Here is a 6,952-nt window from a genome sequence, read left to right as displayed (position 1 = left end):
AATCCTAGCTACTCAGGAGGCTGAGATCTAAGGATCATGATTCAAAGCCAGACCGGACAGGAAAGTCCATGAGACTCTTACCTCCAGTTAATCACAGAAGAAGCTGGAAGTGGTTCTGTGGCTCAAGTGGTAGAGTGCTAGTCTTGAACAAAAGCTCAGGGACAGCACCAAGATCCAGAGTTCAAGCCCCAGACTGGCAAAAAAAAAAAAAGGCTGTTGGAGAGAGAGTGAAGATGGATCTGGTTCCCATTAGCCAAAGAGCTACAGAACCTGTTTTTATTATTTTTTTTCAGAGATCTTTTTCTTGTTGGCATTGGGGTTTGGACTCAGGCTCTTTTTCTTGGTAGGCAGGTATTGTACTGTTTAACCAAACCCTTTTTTTTCATTGGTTTTTTGTTTTTGTTTGTTTTTGTCATGGGGCTTGAACTCTGGGCCTGAGTGCTGACCCCCAGCTCTTCAGCTCAAGGATAGCACTCTACCACTTGAGCCACAGTCCCATTTCCGGTTTTTCTGGTGGTTTATTGAGGTAAGAGTCTCACAGGCTTTCCTGCCCGGTCTGGCTTTGAACTGTGATCCTCAGATCTCAGCCTCATGAGTAATTAGGATTACAGGAGTGAGCCACCAGCGCCTGGCTTGCATTGGATATTTTGAGATAGGGTCTTCCCCTCAATGTCTCACCTGGACTCTAGTCCTAATTTATGCTTCTGTATTTGGATGACAGGTACATACCAGCATCCCCATCTGCTTCTGCTAAGATGAAGTATTAATATTTTTTTTTTTTTTTGCCTCAGAATACAATCTTCTTGATACCATCCTTTGAGCAGGGAGGATTGCAGGTGTGAACCACTGCACCCTGAGAGCACTGGACTTTTGAAGCCTCACTGGTTAGGGATTTGGCATTCCCAGAGTACATTCTAGATTGGTAACAGGCAGGAGAAGGGCCTCTCCTAAATAAATTCACAGCAGCAGCAAACTCTTGTTCAGTCTCATTCATGTGGGTTGGGTTTTTCAGTGTTGGGTGTAAATATATTTTCCCTTAGTCGGATGCCGGTGGCTCACGCCTTTAATCCTAGCTACTCAGAAGGTTGAGATCTGAGGATCGAGGTTCAAAGCCAGCCTGGGCAGGAAAGTTTGTGAGACTCTTATCTCCAATTAACCACCAGAAAACTGAAAGTGGTGCTGTGGCTCAAGTGGTAGAGCGCAGGGACAGCGCCCATGCCCAGAGCTCAAGTCCCATGACCAACCAAAAAAAAATTATATATATATATATATATATATTCCCCCTCCTTTTTGAATTATGAGGCCTGGCTCAGCTCTTGAGGGAATGTATCTTACATCTCTTCTTCCATGACCATCTGACACCTGGGAAGTAGAGAGAGACAGGTGCAGGTAGGGTCTTAGGGAGGCTGCTTCAGAAGTTGAGAACCAAGCTGCATTATATGCATTGAACTCTCACTTCCCACTTCGTATTTGCTCCAAGCCTGGGTATTCTTCCTGAAGTTTCTGAGTTGTTTCTCACCTTCCTACTCTTGCTTGGGCCTTTTTGTCTGAGTTCTGTTGCTTGGATTTGGTCATTGCCCGGAACTATCCATCTTTCCTGGTGGATGTGTGCTTAGGTCACCTTGCCAAATGGCCCCCGGAGCAGCCCAGTGACTGATGCTCCTGCTGGACAGTGGATACTACTTTCCTTAGGCTCTTGCCAGCAGGCTGAGCTGGTAGTCGGAAGTTCAATTTGTATTCATTACTTGAGGAAAGCTGAGCATATTGTCACAGAGACAGGCCATTTGCAGACCACTTTCTGGGAGCCAGTCAGCTGTTCACGAGCCTTACCTGTCAGGTACATTTTCTAATTACCTTTGGTTCTTGTGCCTGTCTTACAGAAGAGAGATCTTGTAAGGGGCAGGAGCATGGTTGCAAGCAGCAGGCACTCACTCAGGTTATCTTAGCTCCTGGAGAGGGCCTGGCCTTCAGAGATAAGAAGAGAGGCTGGCAGAAGGCTGCAGGAAGCAGCAGCTGGGTGTGTGGGAGCTGAGCAGGTTCAGGGGAGGAAGATGGGAACGCCTCGTCTCACCCGACTGCCTGCTCTGGCCAGGTGTGTACTGACCTCAAGGAAGCACAGCTCCGCTGTTGAGGCCCAGCCCTCCCAAGCCCCTCTCTTTGCCTCCTGGGTCTTTGTGGCATTCTTGTGCATTTGCCACAGGTGAGCTGACCTAGAGAGAGTCCCGGGATGAACACACGAAGTGTTCTGTCCTTCCACTGTTGATGGTGAAGTCGGCTGGAGAATGTCTCTCTCCTCATGCAAACTCAGCTCACTGTAACTTTCCTGAGTCAACACTCTGGAGTTTGTGTCTTAAATTGCCAACTGCTGTGTTAGTTCTCTGTCCAATGTAGAAAGACTCTTTTTTGTTTGTTTTTAGCAAACCTCACCTTGTGGTGAGAGGAGGCAAAGGAGAGGAAGAGATTGGAGTCCCCCAAGCTCCAATGACCTGAAGACCTCCCCCTAGGCCCCACCTCTTCATGCTCGTACCACCTCCCAGCACCCTGGGCCAAGCTGTAACACATGGGCCCTTAGGGGAGATTCATTGTAAGAATAAAACCATGGCAGTTTTGTAATTCAGTAAGAGTCTGGGGTACAACTGACAGCTAGCTGCCCTGGCTTGGTCCGAGCTGAGAAACCTTCGCATCTCTGCCCTGTCACACCGGCCTGTGTGGACAGTGCCAATGCCTTCTTCATCTACTTCTGCGGGTGGCTCACATGCAGGCACAGTGTCCGGCAGTGTTGGGGCCCTGCCATGCTCTCCCAATGGTGTTTTCTGAAGAGCCTGTTTCTTGATGAGAGGTACCTGGAGATCATCGACCATGACCCCTCACCCGCCAAAGGAGAGTGGCGCTCAGTGTAGACATCTACAAAGAAACCATCTGCACACATTTTCTTATTCAACTTGGGCTTTTTGTTGTCTTTACTACAGATGATAGCCAGCCAAGAGTTGAGTTCAAGCTCTTCTGGCAGGAGGCTAACACACCTTCAGGGTCTCCGTTTTGTGTTGCTACTTCTTATTTGCTGTTGTTACTTCTATCTGGCTGGGGCTTTCTTTTTCCTTTTCCTATATTGTTTTTTTTTTTCTTCCTTAAAAAAAAACACAAATTGGTCCTGAGAATTGAACTCAGGGCCTTTTGTTTGCTAGCTAAGCACTTTCTACTTGATACATATATCCTTGGTTCTTTTGTGTTTATTTTTCAGATTTTGTCTGGGCTACCATCAGACCGTGCTCCTCCTATTTCTACACCTGAGTCTCATGGATCACAGGCATGCAATGCCACACTTTATGTCTACAGATAGCCAGGTGTGGTGTGGAGCCCATCATGGAAAGTGCCAGGCTGGTTTTGCAGCCACCTAGTGTGTAAAATAAAGGCCGGCCCAGAAGAGCAGGGCTCTTGTGAAGCAGGGGTAGGTGGTGGTGAGCCTGCTAGAGACGGATATGGAAATTGGATGCCTGAAACTCTTGGAGGTGTTATATCCTAAGCGTGGGGACTGTGGCCTGGAGAAGAGACCCAGTTGCAGAGGCTTTGTAGACGCAGGGGGCAGAGGCACCCAAGCTGAGCAGAGTGGGGGTGGGGCGGAGGTTGAGGGGCCAGCGGGCAGCACTGATGGGACCCAGTCTGAGGGAGGGGAGAGTGTGGAGTAGCTTCGTGCTGATGTGATTCTCTAGGCAAGAAATTGGGAGGGGGTGATGTACAGAGTGGGACTTGAGGCCAGGCTCAAGGGGTCCCGAGAAGAACATCAGGATGACCAGATACACAAGTCTGACACCTGGGGATCGCAGTGGGGAAGAACTGGAAAGCTGCCTTGTTTGGCAGGTTATAAAACGGAATTCTCCATTATGGTGGGAAGGACATGGGGACCCATTTTAGCCTTGTCCTAAGACAGCAGTCAGAAGCACGGCAGCAGCTGAGGAAAGCAGCCGGGCCTCTGTGGAGAGATGTTTGATCTGAGCGAGGCCGAGGACGTGCTCCTGAGACGGGGCTTAGGGTGGTGGTGGCCGGCTCTCCACGGCTGTTTCCTTTGAATCAGAGTTTTCCCACACACCACATGGAAGACCCAGAAGAGCCTGGGTGGAGAGTAGAATGAAAGGCTGAGAAGCAGTACGCTGTGTGTGGTTCTGTGTGGGTCTTTGGGCTCAAGGGCTTCTGAATCTGAGCTAAGATGCGGCTTTGGCATGAGGAGGCTCGAGGCTTTTTGTCTGTTGAAGGCACACGGCGTCACTGGCTGAGGCTCTTCTAGCTTAGCAGATGTGGCACCTGGGAATCCGGGTCCCGGGGGATTAGAGCTCCTGAGGACAGGCAGCTAACGGGGGAGCTGGTGACTTGCTCCCCTTATGGCTATTACACCACGGGGACAGAAAATGCAGATTCATGGTTCCTGACTTACTGTTTCCTTTTGTTCAGACCAGCGTGTTGAGCGCATGAGGTTAGCATTTCACATGCTAACCCTGGACTGAGCTGCGTCACAGTGAAGGAGATGAGCAGCATCTGCCTTCCCTCTGCCCAGCCAGGCCTTTGTCGTATGGAAAGGGAAGCTTGGAGGAAGACGGCTGTCCCCGTGATCTGGGGATCCTGGCGGGATGCAGAGCTGCCTTTGGGGTAGCACATATCCGATGGGGGAAATTGTGCTGCTCAGGCAGACATTGTTTTTAAAGGCCGCCAAGAGTAGAACCCACCACAACACTAGGTGTGAAGCATGCATGGGCAAAGTACTGTGGGTAGAAGCAAAGAGTATGACCTCTTAAGGAATCAACAAAAAGCGGACCGGGCATAGTGCTGTATGGCACTCGGGAAGCCGAGGCAGGAACAGCTCACATTGCAGGCCGGCAGGGGCTGCGTAGTGAGATGCCATAAACAAGGAAGCCTGGCCAGAGCAAGAGAAGCGCAGCAGAGGCAGGATGGGGGGCGGGGATTTAAGTAAATAAATGACCTAACAGCAGGATAAAGAGAACTTGCAGCCTGACTAATTAGGGTGTTTATAATCCTGTGGATTGGAAGTATGTAAGAAAGCATTTTATCTGCTATCTGAGCAAACAAAGAATGAGTGGTCTTTGAGGTTAAGATGTTATGGTTTGGGGCTTTTTTTTTTTTTTTTCCTGGTCCGGGGTTTGAACTCAGGGTCTGGAGCTATTCCTGAGCTGCTTTTGTTCAAGGTTAGCACACTACCACTTGAGCCACGGCGTCACTTCTGGCTTTCTCTGGGTGGTTTATTGGAGATGAGAGTCTCATGGACTTTCCTGCTGGGGCTGCTGAGATAATCAGCTTTCAGCCCCCGCAGCATAGCTAGGATGATAGTTGTGACCACCAGTGGCTCCCAAGATATTATGTTAAAAACATTCTTAGCTGGGCGCCAGTGCTCCACTAATGTAATCCTAGCTACTCAGAAGGCTGAGACCTGAAGATCACAGTTCAAAGCCAGCCCTGACAGGAAAGTCTGTGACACTCATAGCCAGTTATGCACCAAAAAACCTGGAAGTGGAATTGTGGTTCAAATGTTAGAATGCTAACCTTGAGCTCAGGGACAGAACCCCGTCCTTGAGTTCAAGTCTCAGGATCAGCACATGTGTGTGTATGCATGTGTGTGTGTGCATGCATGTGTGTGCGTGCACACACATACACACACAGATTGAGAAGAACAAGACTCAGCCATGGGTAGGAGCAGTTTCCAGTTCTCCTCTTCTTGCATGCAATCAATGCACTCTGATTTTGGGGTTCCCACTTTAAGAGGGTAGAGAAGTTGGAGGGGTTCAGATACAAGCTTTCAGTATTACTAAAGTTAGGAGAAGTTAAAGTCATTTTAGTACAAAATCAAATCTAAATATATAGTACATATTTAAGACAAAAATCCCATACTACGAGGTTTTAACAAAGGGTCAGATTTTAGTGTCTCATTTAAATGCAAGAAAAGAAAATTATAATCAGGATTAGGAAATCAAGTATCTGTGGTGAGTCAACAGACTAATAGGATAAGAAAGTCAAGAAACTAAAAGCAATCTCAATTATATGCCAAGTTTGAAGCTATACTTAAAGCAAAATGAGCTTGAAACCTGTTAGTATACAGGTACAAGCTTCCTTTCCAATAAGCAGATTAAGTATTCTTAGTGATCAAATTTGTCTATATTAAATATATAAACAGCAATCGTTGCAATGCAGCATGTATTTTATTCTGATCTATGCATTCTGAATCAAAGGATACAGGAAAAAATTAATGTGATTGGTTTCACCATTTCAAACCCATCATGTTGATGTGAAATTGAAAAGCTGCTAAGCTGACAACCACAGACATCAAGGACTTAATTGTGTTAAAAACAAATCACTGCTGATGTTCGGGCTTGAAGTGAAGTAGGAGGTACTGGACCATGTTCTAAAAGGGCATCAGACATAGTGCAGTAGACCAGCAGTCTGCTTGGGTTCATGTGCAATGAAGCTGAGGGGTACGGTATGTGGGGTGTCCAGGTCACGCCGCAGGTTCCCCAGCTTAGAAGGATGCATGTTGGTGCTGAGCACAATCTCATGTGGGGAGCCGGTTTTTTGTTTTTGTTTTTCAGCAACTATGGCTTGCTCATAATAGCATTAGATAGTCACCTTAGTAAGACACCATCAAGGCAATAAAAATGTATCATGGAAACCAAGGAACAAGGTATCTTCCGAGTAAGGAGATGTGGTTGATGGTGGTGCGGCCACTGCTGCGAAGCGCAAGTTGATTGTCAGCAATGTGCATCCTGGGCTTGAGGCATGAGGCTGGTGTGAACTTTCCCCTCAGGGGCCGGTTTCTTCCAATTGTGGTTCCCTGTTGAGCTGAGCCCCACACTGCGGGAAGCCACGGGGCACCTGGCCATCATGTTCCCCAGCTCTAAGGGCACCTTGTCCCAGCCTGTGTGTCCCACAGTGATCACGACAGTGCCACTGC

Source organism: Dipodomys spectabilis, unplaced genomic scaffold (assembly GCF_019054845.1).
Source record: "Dipodomys spectabilis isolate Male_0828 unplaced genomic scaffold, ASM1905484v1 ptg000179l, whole genome shotgun sequence".
NCBI lineage: Eukaryota > Metazoa > Chordata > Mammalia > Rodentia > Heteromyidae > Dipodomys > Dipodomys spectabilis.
The sequence above is the reverse complement of the archived record's forward strand: the minus strand, read 5'-3'. Positions refer to the sequence as shown.